Consider the following 15,786-nt stretch of genomic DNA (forward strand, 5'->3'; position numbering starts at 1 on the left):
GGAGGTGATTGGTGGATTCTTTCCATTTCTATTTTGCCTTCTGGTTCTAAAATATCAGAGCAGTTTTCCTTGATAATTTCTTGAAAGATGTTTTCTAGGCTCTTTTTTTTGATCATGGCTTTCAGATAGTCCAATCATTTTTAAATTCTCTCTCCTGGATTTATTTTCCAGGTGAGTTGTTTTTCCAATGAGATATTTCACATTGTGTTCTATTTTTTCATTCTGAGACCTGTTTTGCCTGTGCACGCATGCCAAACTGCATTCCTCTCCCTACCTGGTGCAATATACCTTTCTGATCAACCATCCAGCTTATTTTGGGCTGTAAATTTGTTTCACTTGGTCTTTTTGTGGGTTCTGCTGCTTTTGAGTCATTTTTTACAGGTGTTTGGAGGGGTTTGGGGGAGAGCTTAAGCAAGTCACTGCTTTTACTCCACCATCTTGGCTCCACCTTCCGTAAGGAACTTTTTACTCAATCCTTAGCATCTAGAATATCACTGTAAATTTACTAGGGCCTTAGTAAATATTTGTTTTATAGAATTGACTTTGGAACTCAATATGGAAAATAAGAGATATGCAACAATGAGGTCTAAACCACCCCACCTCATTTTGACTTTGTACTTTAACTCTGTGAGAGTGCATGCTAATCAATCAATCTAGAGCCTTTAGACTAAGTACACAAAAAGGCCTTCAAACTCAAATAATGTTTAAAAAATATATATATTGATATTGAGGAAAGTTGACCCCACCCCTAGGGATCACCTATAAATTCCTAAGTAATTTGAGAAGGAATGAAAATTGGAGGGAGAAATTGGAGAGAGGAAAAAGAGAGAGAGAGAGAGAGACAGAGAGAGACAGAGAGAGAGACACAGAGAGAGAGATGATAGATAGATCAACAGAAAGATAAGAAATAGATACAGATTAGATATAGACATATAAGAGCAACCAGGTGGTACAGTAGAGTTTAAGAAGAATCCCCTGAGAAGCATACACTTGGAGGTGGGAGGACAAGATACTGTGGTGTCCTCAATAGAAATATTGACATTTGGTAGAGAAATAGGTTAAGGAAGAAAAAAGTTTAAGTTCCATTTTGAATAGTTTGAGTTTGAGGTTCAAGTGAGCAAATAAGTTTAAGTGTGCAACTAGCATTCAAGAAAGAATACAAATAATATAGAATTGATAGATAATCTCCAAAGGACTGAGGATAAAGAAAGAAGGAATATGACCTAGATAGAAGTAAAGTCTTAAATTTGACTTAACAAAATCAAACTTCACAAGCACAAGGTAGCAGTTTGGTAGAAAATAATCTGGGGGGGGGGGTTAGTTGACTGGAAGCTCAGTATTATGTATAGTGATATCATAGCAAAAAAAAGAAAAAAACTTTCTTCAGTATGTGTGAAATAGATAGTTCTTTCAATTTGAAAATCTGAAGATTCTTTGAGAGACAATTCTGAGTGGTATGCACATGTAGAGAATAGAACATAAATGATGATAAAACAAAGAAAATTAAGAAGGGACAGTCAGACTCCAGGGACAGAACTAAGAGCCTATATTGTCACAAAAGCCAAGGAAGAGAGAATACCTAGGAAGGAGGAGTTACAACACTGTCAAAAGCTGAAGAAATATCAAGAAGGCCAGAGAATCAAAATATGCCATCAGACATAAAATTTTCATATAAAAGATAGCTGTTAAGTTTTGAGAGATCACTTTCAGTGGAGTATTTAAAAGGTCAGGACACCTATGTTGAAGGGTTGAGGTATAAGTGAGTGGGAAAGCAATGGAAAAAGGAAGAAATAGAGAATGATACTTCTCTAATTTCAAATTCAAGAGAATGTTTTTGCTGTTTTTTGTCATGGTTGTTAACAAGTGAATGTGCGTTGTGGTTGTTTTTAAGGATTTAGAAACTTAATCATGTCCGTAGGGATCAAAGGAGAAATCCCTAAGTAGGATATGTTTGAAAGAGGAGAGAAAGAGTAAAAGACAAATTGTAAAATATCCCAGAGGAAGTGAGCTCAGTCATCATGATGTCGTGACTTCCTCCAGTATCGATCGGCAGTACAGAATCAGGAGTGAAGAAGAGAGAATAAGGGTGACTCAAGGTTTAGGGTAAGTAAGTTGTGAATTACTTAAGGCCAAGGAACGAAGGATCCATGCAAGCACATGTATGGACATACATGAACATGTGTGCACATATCATAGATGCATATATACATATATATACACACATATACATATACACACACACACACACATATATATACACATATACATATACATACACACACACACATATATATACATATATATATCCACATGAACATATAGGGATATTTTTGTATCCTCATTGCCTAACACAGTATCTTGTACATAGAAGGCATTTGTTGCACCTTGTTGAACTAATTAATTATAAGTCAAGTTGTTAAGGGGGATGGGGAATCATAGGAGGAATTATGGGAGAGATCAGGGAGAGATTGAGAAACTGGAGAACACTCTGTGGAACAAGATAAAGTTTAGGAAGAGTGAGGCAGAGGGATATGTTGGAAGAGATCAGTCCTATTTAATATTTAACTATTAAGCACTCAATATACACAAAAGACTGTGATAAAAACTGAGACAGCAGGGAGAGAAATTTCAGATTTCACTATCATGGAAGGTGAACTCTTCTTGGTTAAAATGACATTTAAGCTATGAGGATTCCATTGGGTGACTGAGGTTGAGTGAATATTTAAAAGGACAAGGAGATGGAGAATGTTGATCAACTGGGACCTGGGGGTGTTAAAAAGGTACCACAATATCAACAAATAAATTAATGTCACTAGAATTCCCTAGGAAGTCACATGTACTCTTTAGAGTAAAGGCACTTTGTAAATCTAATGAATCAGAAAACAGAATCCTCAGTGACTAATGAATAATGTTTTAGAAAGACATTCTTGGCCTACAAACATTTTGTTACATCCCAACTGATTTGATTTCTGTGAATGGCTTAATTCATAACAAATGATGAGAAGATTAGTAGAGGGCCATGGAATTAACTCTGTGGGAACAGAGAGCTGGTATGTATATACTACATCAAATGTTTTGAGAAAAACAGATTAGGTTAAGATATTATTTTCCTCAGAGATACTATAATAGGAAATAAAAATTATAGGCTCAAGAACAGGAATGCACACATGCACACACACATAAACAAATACACATATTTAATGTCTGTATTATGCATATATGCATGCATGTGTATATACACACATGCATACACACATATACATACAAAGACATGCACGCACATTTAAACACATGTGTGTTATGTGTGTGTATGTATGTGCACATGCATACACATATATATCTCCCTGGTGCCTTACATGAAGCAGTTATTCAATAAAGATGTCTGTGCCACCTTTGTCAGAACTCTGGAGTCTTCCTCTGGGACATTGGGGAGTGAAATTAGGGAGAAGAGAACTGTATTCATCACCACTTGAAAAAACTCCTGACCAAATGCTACCAACTAGTAGATGAGCACAAGAGGCGTAGTTCTACTTTTAGGCCAACCCCTATAGCCATCATCCAGGAAAGCAACTCTTATAAAAAAGGAGCGGTCATCCCCACTAATTGTTAACTAACTGCCACCCATAGGGCAGACAAGTCAACTTGAATGAAGCAGTGAAAAACCCTGAGAGACTGGCAGGATTTGAGGAGGTGATAAATACCAGGCAAGTCAGATTACTATAATCATGACTGCCATCTCCCAGCTGGCCCCAGTGGAGACATCCCAGAACACAGCCACACATACACACACACACACACACACACACCCTGCTTTCAGCTCTTACCTTGCATTCATTACTGAAGGAAAAATTACTGTGGAGAAGGGCCCCACTTTCCATATTACCACAAACAACATAATCTAACTAATTGCTACTAATAAGAAGACGTTTATGAGTTCCCTGGGAATGGTAGTACTCTCTAGAATACCACTTGTGCTTTCAGCCTAGCTGCCATGACCTTCATCCAAGGAATCATTCTTATGGAGAATGGGACAGTTGGGGAAAAACTGCTACCTACTGAGTGATCAAGCCAGCCTAGTCAAAGCAGCTCCCTGCTTTGAGGGAGAGAGAGAGGAGGCAGTCTGTGACAAGCAGGCAGACCATTACCATCATCTTGAACTTCATTTCCCAGGGGAAATAACCCAGAATCCTGAGACCATGAGCCTTGGGAATAGTAATATTTTCATCCTAAAATAGGCTCTTCAGCCATCATCCTAGGAAGAAACCCCTGTGGAGATGCAGCCTGGGAAGTGCTATTTCAGGTGTGTTAGTCAAAACTATTCAAGACCCATAAATGAAGAACCACCCAAGTCCTTGGTACTGTCAAATACTTCAACATCATTTCCTGATATAATTTTATTGAGGTAGCTGACACTAAAGAAGAGTCATTATCATTTGCTTTGCTAATGCACCCAAAGGACCATGGGACCTTTCTATATGACTTGCAGCTAAAACATTCCAGTTGTATACATTTCTACATTAGTATGTGAGCTCTTTGAAAGTAATAACTGTTTTACTTTTTTTACTTTATCCTCAGCATTTACATAGTACTTGGAACATAGCATTTAATAAATGCTTTCTTTTATTTATTTAGAAAGAAGAACATCAAATAACTGGGATTATTAGAAACACTGCACCATTTCTTAAATGTGATCAAGCTTGATATGTACTATTCAAACCTGGACCTAGCTTATTGTCTCACTGAGTTGCCTTTGCAAGGCATATGTATAAGTATATGTATATGTATATATGTGTGTATGTATATATATAAATGAATTAACTTGAGATACCTATTCAAATACATGTTGTAATCTGAACAATGCATGTATGTGTATATGTATGTATGAATATATGTATACATACATATAGATAGAGATAGAGATGATACAGACAGATTCCATTTTTTTTTAGGTAGGTCTATTTCTTTCACATTTCTGTGGCTTATACTGAGGGGGCTTTAGAAAAAGGGTTAAAAATCTGTGGCCTTGAGGCAACATGTGGCCTTCTGGGTCCTTGGGTGAGGCCTTTTGACTGAGTCCAAGTTTTACAGAAAAAAATCCTTTTATTATGGGAATTTGTTCTGTGAAGTTTGGATTCAGTCAAAGGGCTGCACTTGGAGACCTTGAGAGCCACATATGGCCCACTCGTACGTTAGAGTACTCTGTGGATTGTTGAAACATTATTTTAGCATCACCAATTATAAACATGTGTACAAACTCTACATAAATAAGGAGATATTTTATTTAGATTCTGGACAGTAAATCTCCCATGGCTTAAGTGAAAAACCTAGGCAAACAGTTCTGATTTATACCTTAGTTTATGCCAATTCTCAGTGTATCACAGAGCAAAATTATTATCATATCCACATCTGTCCAGTGGTTGCTCTTGTTTAATTTTAATATATTCATGGAAGATGCCTTGTTATAAATGAGGTCTGAGTCATTTATTTAAAAATCAAACTATATAGACTGTTGGCTTCTCCTTAGCACTCAATCAACTGTGAGAACACAAAGTTGTGGTCTTCTGTGAAAAGTCATCTGAAAAAGCTTGCTTATTTTACTTTTCATATTTTCATCAAAGGTAGCTTTAATATTTGCAAAAATAATTTGACTTAAGATTTTATTGAGTAAAATTCCAGAAACTGATATTTGCTAATGTCTTTCCAGTAACTTTTTTTAGAAGCATCATCTTTTGTATTCTTTTTTGTAATCTTAACTTCCCTGAAATATTATGAAAGTATATCACTAAATATATATAAAATTATGTCACCTTCAGTTGCAATTCTTATTCTTTATACAATTTGTCACACCCAGCTACTCTGTAGACTTTATGTTCTTAAGAGCATTGTCAAATTCTCATATAGCACACTGGATACCTAAGTGGGAATTTCCAAATATAATAATTCCTATACAAATTTTGTGTACATATATGTATGTGGGTAAAATATGATGGTGGCTCTATAAATTGTGTATATATGTATATACATATATATGTATATAAATATAGATATATAAGTATATACATATGCATAAATGTGGTAGAGACATAGGTGAAGATATAAATATAGATATGTACATACACATATTTTTTCCTCCCTTCAGTTTACTTATATGGTTTCATTAGCATAAAGAAACTCCCAAGCTGAGAAACCCCGCCTCAGATGAAAATTAACTATTCCTCTATAACTTAGTGTCTCACAGAGTTGCCTGGGGAATTGAGAAGTTAAATGACTTGCCTTCTAATCTCACAGCTAATATGTGAGATGCAGGCCTTGAACCCATGTCTAACTGAATACAATGCCATTCCTCAATATAGTAATTCTTACTATCTCTCAAAGTATCATTACTTTTTTTTAAAAAAAGCATAAAATTATGTAAACACATCAGTAAACCTAAATTCACGTATCTTTCTGTAAGCAGAATCTATCTATTACCTTCCTTATCAATTCTGCCATGAGAATAAGTATTAAGCGGACTGCTTTCACCCTCATGATTTGGGAAAAAAAAACTATTTGATACAATCAAACTTCTTAAACCCATAGTGATACTTAGAATCAATATCTTTACTTTTGGTCATTTTCCATTTAGGGGAGTCTATAAGTTAAATAAATCAGACTGTAGCTATTCTAATCGCAGTGATTATGTTTTCACCTTTATCTTTACTTATAATTTGGTGTTTTTGTCAACCTTTATACTAAGCCTTAGATAACATGAATATATAGGCCATAATTTTGTGTTGATGATTAAGTTTATAACCAGCCATTTCCTTTAATGTATGATCAACTTTATTTTCTTAAAAAAAAATTAATCATCCACACCCAAGTTTAGCTTTGCAAAATGTATTTGTGAAATACATTTACGAGGATTGTATAGACCTTTATGGAGAGGTCCACAAGGCTTACTCTGCACATTTATTGATCCTGAACTGTATTTTCCAAAAGGCATTTGTGGCTTCTGAACTGTCTCTAAATTTAGTTACAATAATTGTAATAGTTAATATATAGTTCTGCAAGGCTTAAAAAGCACTTGACATATCTTGTATCATTTCATCTTTACAACAAAGATAAGAGGTAGGTGCTATTATTTATCCCAATTTTATAGATGAGGGAAGTGAGACCCAGAGAAGTTAAAGTACTTCACAGGGTCATAAAACTAACAAATGTCCAGAATAGATTTGAACTCAATCCTTCTTACCTGGACTTCTTCCAAGTCGCATTCTCTACCCTAGATATATTATGGAGTTACAAATGACACACTCTCTTAAACTGTTCTCAAGTAATATCTCACATGATTAGAGAAATATTGTAGTATCTTGGTTAAAGCTTTCAACTTTGAGTAAAAGACATATTGGTTTATGTCACAATTCATACACTTACTATGTTCATGACCCAGGGTAAATTATTTAACCTTTCCCTATCTCAGTTTTCTCACCTGAAAATTGAAAAAAAAATGATAGCAACTACTTGTAACATTATTGTGATGTTTAAATTATGTAATATAAGAAAACTGCTTTATAAACCATAAAACATCATATAAATGACAATTGAAATGACTATGTCCATATGTGGTCAGTAATGATCATTTTAGGGTACGTTAGTAATACAAATAAATTGACTATCAAAATCATAATAATCTGAAGAATTGGTATAGATACACACATTATATACATTCATAATATGTATTTATATGATGTGGCTTTAATATTGAAACTGCACATCTACATAGAACAATCCTGACATAGTTGTTTAAACCACTACTATGTCAAACTTTATTTCACATACCTGAAGTTAATTACAAAAGTTTCAATTTAGTGAGAAACAATTAATTAAAGAATTTGTTCCTGCAAACTCAAAAGCTAAATTGCAGATAGTATATTGTGACTTACTGGCCTTCCTTAAAGCACTTCATTAAGCAAATGATATAAAGTGACATAGGCATAATGTAGTTCCTATTATTTTAATTTGATATGTCCTATTTAAAATAGCTCCATGACCCATTTTAAAGATGATTGAGAAATCTCAAACTAAGTCATTCACTATTCCTATTTACTCCCGATAGAATTCAGGCTGACACAGAAAAGTTGAGCAAGATTCTTCAATGGTGTCATAAATTTCCATTGAGCAGCACAAAGACTAATCCAAAGGAGCTTCCTTTTATGATGTTAATATCTTTTTACATGGACAGTATTTTTCTAAGATTCTAGGGAACATTAACTGATTTTCCTTGTGGACTTGGTACCCTGTTCTTCAGATTTTATTTTATTTTGATACAGTTTCTATCAGATTTATATACAACCACAATTGCCCACTTTTATATAATTATTTTTGTAATTATGACCAATAACAGAGTATTTGGAGTTGGTGGTGAACTATCCAGGTAATAATCCAAAACTCATTTTATACTATGCTAAAATACTTAGCCAAAGGAGCTTGGTATCAGTACATGTCAATCAACTTTTACTATAATGAATATATCAAAGTAACATGAATATTTATAAAATTCAGGTGAAAAACTTGGTTATTGTAAAATGATATCATCCATTAAAATGCTTTGAGATCTTACCCATAGCACATTTTTAAATAAATAAATACATAAATGAATAAAATGGTTTAATTTTATGCATAAATGTGTGATTTCTCCTTGTTTCTTTGTCAGTTCAAATCTGGACATTCATCATTGTCATTTTCCCTTAAATCCACAGAAAGAAATTTGCCTCTTTCCCCTCAGGATCATCTGTTTTCCAGGATGAAAAGATAATGAGAACTTACCAAAGATATCTTTAAGAGAACGTTATACAATTGACATCAACAAAATAGTATAAAACAAATTCAAAAATTTTTATTGGATATGAACTTAATAAAACCTCTTAAAAGCTTACCCCAAAAGACAATTTATTGAAATTAACATGCTTAACATTCAAAAAAAAAGGGAAATGAATTTCCATATGTCAAGAAGATCCATATTCAAGTCACTTAACTTCACCTTTCATTTCTTCATCTGTAAAATAGAGGCAATAATAACACCTACTTTCTAAGGTTGTTGTGTGGGGAAAAAATTATATATATATACACACACATACACACACACACATATACACATATATATAGAGAGAGATATGAAGCGAGGGTTATTATACCCATATTTCAATTTATAACTTTATGACTAGTAGGAAGAATGGTTAGGTACTCTTATAATAATCTAAAAAGGACTAAAATATACCTGAAGATTTATTATTTGTCCCCCATGCACCTGACGTATTAACTTAGGCTTTCCTAGACTTTTAAAAATGTAAAAGAATCATTTTCATATAGGATGTCATAAAGTAACATAATTCACTTGATAATATTGGTCACATATTCTAGATCTGGGAAAAAAAAACAGATTTCAAATGGTTCACATGAAAGATAGGGAGAATATCTTGGACTAGAATTCTACAAGGGAAGTCAGTTAACAAGGGATGAATGGTGCTCAAGAATGACATTCTGAAGACAAAATAAAAAATGGGTCCAATAAGAAGAATGAAAATATTTTCTGTCTGAGGATAACAATGAGGACACAAAAGGAATTCTACCAATTTAGATTGATAAAGATGTACAGGAAATAGGGGGGAAGGTCAGTCTATAAGGGATAAATATAATGTCATAATCTTGTCAAAATTATGGTAAGAGTGATAAAGTTCAGAATGAGACAAGGTGGCCAAGTAAAACTAAGGATAGTAGAGAAGAAAAAAAGATGGGAAGTATTATATTCTTTTTGTTGTTATCATTATTAAAATAACGATAAAACAGAGGATTAAAGAAGAGATATGCCCTTTACTTGGGGTTATAAATATTATTAATTCACTGTTAACTGAGTATAGTTATAATAAATCATAATTATTAGACTAATTATCATATTATGTTAATATAATGTAACAATTACACATCATGTCATATTGATATAGTAATATACTATATACCCTATTGATATTATATCATATTAATTATAATGATGATTACATTATAAACATTAATGATAATAATAATCAGTATTAAGCTCACATTTATATAGCAAATACTATGTGGCAGACACTATACTAAGCTCCTTACAATTATTATCTTATTTGATCCTCATAATAGCTCTAGGTGATAGGTGCTATTATTATTCCCTATTTTGTAAATGAGGAAATAGAAGGAAAAAATGAATGAAGTGAATGGTTTAAGATGACATAGGTAGTAAGGATCTGAGGCTGGAGTTGAACACAGATCTTCTTGACTCCAGGTCTAGCATTGTATCTAATGTGCTGCCTACCTCAATTCTAATCATTACTTTACTCCATGCCAAACAGAATTAATTTTGCATTGGAAATGAAAGAGTAAAATTCCGTAATACTGAGTTGATATGCAAAACATGTAAAGTTATATAAATTAGGCATCTATGGAAATTTGAGTTAATTGGCCTAGAGGAACCACCCATCTTATGGAAAGAATTTACAGATGTTTTTTGATGTACTACTGTAAGTATTATTTGAAAAATTGTAGAAAATAGGAATAGTACCATGACACTAAAGAAGAGCAAATGTTGTTTCAATTTTCAAAAAAGAGCAGAGAACAGGGTCTACACTCTGTAGGCCAATGAGACTGATTTTGATTACTGAGAAAATTCTAGAACAGATCATTGAAATGATGGTTGATGAACATCAAGAAAGGGCAGCAATTATTACAGCAAGAACAGCTCCTGCTACGCTAATCTTATTTATTTTGTTGACAGGGTGTCTATCTTGGCTTGTATGGGGCATATTGTAAATATAACTTACCTACATTTTATTAAAGCTTTAGATAAATCAACTGATGCTTTTCTTATACAGATGATGGAGAAATATGGGCTGGATAATAATACAGTGAAATGGATTGACAGTTGATTGGTTGTAAACTAGTAAAAGTAAAACTGCCAGGGCCTATAAGTCTGGGAAAGCAAAACAAAGCAAAACAAAACAAAATAAAACAAAGAAACAAACAAAAAAAATTAAGGCTGGTGGCAACATCCCAAGCTTTCTGGAAATTTTAGAATGAGTCTCACGTAGATTTAACAGCACATTGGTGTTAGCCTAAGCAAAGCATTCATTAAAAACAGCTAAGTTAGTGTATGATTTCTATTTCAATGTGATTTCTATTGGTACATGAACACTTTATTAAACTCCGAATTTTTGTTGTTGTTGTTTTTAACTGAGATATCAGATCTAAAGTAAATCTGTTGGTTGAGCCCAAACTACCCAAGACACTAAAACAATTTGGTGATAAACAGTTCATTTTTCTAGCATGAAAGTCTCAACAAGAGATCAAGAGTTTCAAGGGTACAAATAGAAATTATTTAATTGTTGACTAGGAAAATAATATTACTCCTGCCTTAATAGTACTTGTATTCAAGGGATTTGGGATGATAACATTATAAGCTCTTGGCATGAGTTTATGTAAGCTAACTGAAATGGAGAACTGTATAAAATGATGCATAAGAAGAAGTAAAGAAAATCAGTAAAATTACACATACAATAATCATAGTAACATAAACTGAAACAACAAGAAATAGAAGCTCAACTTTCATTAGTTGCAAAGACCAAACTTATTCCCAGATATGGGAGATTATGGTTATATATGGTTATATAATACATGGGTGCAGTCATATATGTATACATACATACCCATATACATGGATATATATATATATATTTGTTCTTTTTCTTTGCTAAAAAAAGAAGATTAATGTGTACTTTGAGTAATATTGGGAAATAACTGTGGTGCAAAATAAATGGCATCAGTAAGACTTAAAAAATCAATGCAATGGAAAAGGTTTCAGAAATTAAGAACCTGTCAATACTTTTCTGTTACTGGATTATTGTTGTTTCTGTTTTATTTTTATTTTAACTGTGTGATAATTTGGATATTATAACCCATAGTAAGGATAAATACAGGCTGAGCTGAATAAGATATTAGATCATGGATAAAATTCAGATATGAAACTATATTATGGCAGATTGTGCACAGTGGAACGTTCTGATAGTTAAAGCCTCTGAAAATTTGTTAAATGTTTGTATATATATATATATGAAACACATACATACCTCCATCTATGTATTTATTTTAGCTAAATTTTAGTGAATATTCATCTGATTGATATTAGTCTTCTCAATAAATTGGTAACTCCACAAGTACTTTTCAACCTTGGGAATACTTCAATTATTTTAGCATTCAATTAATAAGCAAGTCAGCTCTTTACCTCTAAGTTATCAAGTTAAAAGTAGAAAATTAAGATACAGGTTCAGGGGGAAAAAACAAGTAGGTCATTTGGTTCCTTTAATGTCTTCAGGCTGAGTTCAAATCACAAATGTTAACTAATTAAGCCTCATATCCTCCCTTAGAGAAAGACAAATGTTAAGTATTATTAAAATTAAATGTCTCCAAGAAGCCTTTTTCATTCCTTTTTTTTTCTTTTAGCAAATAAAAGTTGACCTGGCCTTCAGAGATTATATAAGGTGACCTGAGAAGCTACAGTTGAGAAACTTAGAGTATGGTACTGGATAAATGGAACAAAGTAAGATGTGAGAAAACTATAAAAAAGGAAAAGACAGCTAGTAAACATCTCTAATTTTTAAAAGAAAGAAGTGTATCTTATCTGTTTTTCATTTAAATCAAAATCAAAAGGCACCATAGAGTATCATCTGTAAATTCAATTAAAATACATTGAGATGTAAAGGGAAATAAGTAGTTGAGAAGTCCCTAGGTACTTATGAATATATTTATTCAAACACAATATGTAAGAAATGTTCAAATATGAGGAACAACTATTAGGCAAAAACTATGAAATGTATTACACTCTCTCTTTGAATTATTTCCCCTTGGTTAAAATTTTTCTTCATTTTCACTTAACTGCTTATTCTAAAGAATGAGATTTGAACTTTAATGTGATAAATTGTAAAATAAACAAGCAAAAAAGTATGATCTTAATTGTAATAGATATATTAACATCCAGATCTTATTTTCCATCAAACAGACATGCAATTCCATGTATGTAATGGTCATCAAACTTTAGAAGCATGCATCATCTTGATACATTTTGTAGCAACACCTACAGAGTATTTATCATTATTTTACAATACACATACTACTACACAAATAATTATGTATATTTATAGAAAAATTGAAATGAATACAGGTGGAAGAGTATTTGGTTTTGTATTCAATAAGAAGCCACTAGAATTTCCTGAGCATGCGAGTAATAAGAATAATCAATTAACCCTGCATCTATTAAGTAGTTACTATGTGCCAAGCATTTCCCCCCCACCCCCACTTTGTTCTATGTAGGTGAGCATGTTTATTTTATGTTTGATAGCTTTTTAGGTTCAACCGACCTAATGCCATTTGTTTTCACATTGATTAAGGTTGTTGTCCTTTGTAATTGAAGAGCACCAAAATGAAATCAATATTTCAGTGTTAAGGTGCAATGTGTTTAACTGTGACTGATCAGACCAATACGAGCTCAGAAGGTTTTACCACAAATCAGGCACAAATACTCTTTATGAATATTTGAAATGGAAATATCTCTAAGTTTGTGCTTCTCATTTTTTTTCCTTCTTCCTTCCTTCCTTTCTTACTTTTATTTCTTTTTTATTTTTTGATCTACTGCAATTTTGTTTTGCTTATAGAGCACAGCTCCTTTTTTTGATATAGGCACACCATGCTGGGCAGTCCTATGTCAGTGTTTCCCATGTTTCACAGTCAATTCAAAAGTTCTTCAGAAAGACCTTAAGATGGGTCTTGTAGGGGGTGAAGCCAAGAGGGTGGAATAAAAGCACTGACTTGCTTAAGCTCTCCACCAAACCCCTCTAAATACTTGTAAAAAATGGCTCTAAACAAATTATAAAGCAGCAAAACCCACAAAAAGACAGAGTGAAACAAATTTCCAGCCCAAGACAAGCAGGATGATTGATTGGAAAGGTATATTATAGCGCCAGGCTGGGAAGGGAGTACAGTTTGGCGTGGGTACACAGGCCTGAGCAAACCTGGAACAGGCCTCAGAGGACTGAATCCTGGGCAGCTGTGGTGGTTTCTAGACTTCTCAACCCATGAACACCAAAGACAACTTAGAAAGTCAGTAGGAAAAGTCTGTGTCTGTGGTGAGAGAGAAGCACAAGGGCCCAGCCCCAGGCCCAAGCCCAGCCCTGGGGTGGCAGCTGCTTCTGGAGCTTCCACCCCACAGACTGAGGGAGAATCAAGTGGCTAATCAGAGGGGGATTACAGGGATCTATTTGCTGGTGCAGGATTCTCTTACTTTGCCTGTGTTTGGATCTGAGTCATAGTTCTGGGTTGTGGTCCTGGCGTGGTAGAGCTTGTAGTGGTGGTGGAGAGAGAATCCTCCTCATAGTTCCAAGACAGAAAAGAGTTGTTGTGGTCACTCATAGACCAGAGAACAGGACAGCAAAGGAGTAAACACCTCACCTTTGATCATAGCACCTTGGAAGAACTGAAAATTTACAGGTCCCTAGAATTATCTCTGAAAACAGCTGCACAATATCCCCAAAGCATGGGACAGTACATTCTCCACACTGGAAGCAGACTCCTACCTTAACAAAGAGTTTATAACTCAAGTAATTGGTCCTAGGCCATGGGGAAGAGCTCAAGAAGTATTTTGAGAAGCAAGTAAGAGAAGTAGAGGAAAAACTGAGAGTGATGCAAGAAAATCATGAAAAGAAAGTCAACAGCTTGCTAAAGGAGACCCAAAAAAAATACTGAAGAAAATAACAGCTTAGAAAATACCCCAATCCAAATGGCAAAAGAGGTCCAAAAAGCTAATGAGGAGATGAATTCCTTCAAAAGCAAAATTGGCCAAATGGAAAAGGAAGTCCAAAAGCTTACTGAAGAAAATTCTTCCTTAAAATTAGAATGGAGCAATTGGAAGCTAGTGACTTTATGAGAAATCTCATGTAAAACAAATCCAAAACAATGAAAAAATAGAAGAGAATGTGAAATAATAAGTGACTTGGAAAATAGATCAAGGAGAGAAAACTTAAAAATTATTGGACTATCTGAAAGCCAAGATCAGAAAAAGAACCTAGGCATCATCTTTCAAGAAATTATCAAGGAAAACTGCTCTGATATTTTAGAACCAGAGGGCAAAATAGAAATGGAAAGAATCCACCAATCACCTCCTGAAAGAGATCCCCAAAAGAAAATTCCTAGGAATATTGTAGCCAAATTCCAGAGTTCCTAGGTCAAGGAGAAAATATTGCAAGCAGCCAGAAAGAAACAATTCAAGTGTTGTGGAAACACAATCAGGATAACACAAGATTTAGCAACTTCTTCATTAAGGGACCACAGGGCTTGGAATATAATATTCTGGAGGACAAAGGAGATAGGATTACAACCAAGAATCACCTACCCAGCAAAACTGAGCATGATCCTTCAGGGAAAAAATGGTCATTCAGTGAAATAGAGGAATTTCAATCATTCTTGATGAAAAGACTAGAGCTGAATAGAAAATTTGACTTTTAGATACAAGACTCAAGAGAAACGTGAAGAAGTAAACAGGAAAGAGAAATCATAAAAGACTTATTAAGATTGCATTGTTTACATTCCCACATGGAAAGATGATATTTGTAACTCACTAGTCCTTTGTCAGTATTTGAGTAGTTGGAGGGAAAAAAATATATATGTATGTAGATAGATAGATAGATAGATAGATAGATAGATAGATAGATAGATAGATAGATAGATAGA

Source organism: Vombatus ursinus, unplaced genomic scaffold, assembly GCF_900497805.2.
Source record: "Vombatus ursinus unplaced genomic scaffold, bare-nosed wombat genome assembly UNPS02014791.1, whole genome shotgun sequence".
NCBI lineage: Eukaryota > Metazoa > Chordata > Mammalia > Diprotodontia > Vombatidae > Vombatus > Vombatus ursinus.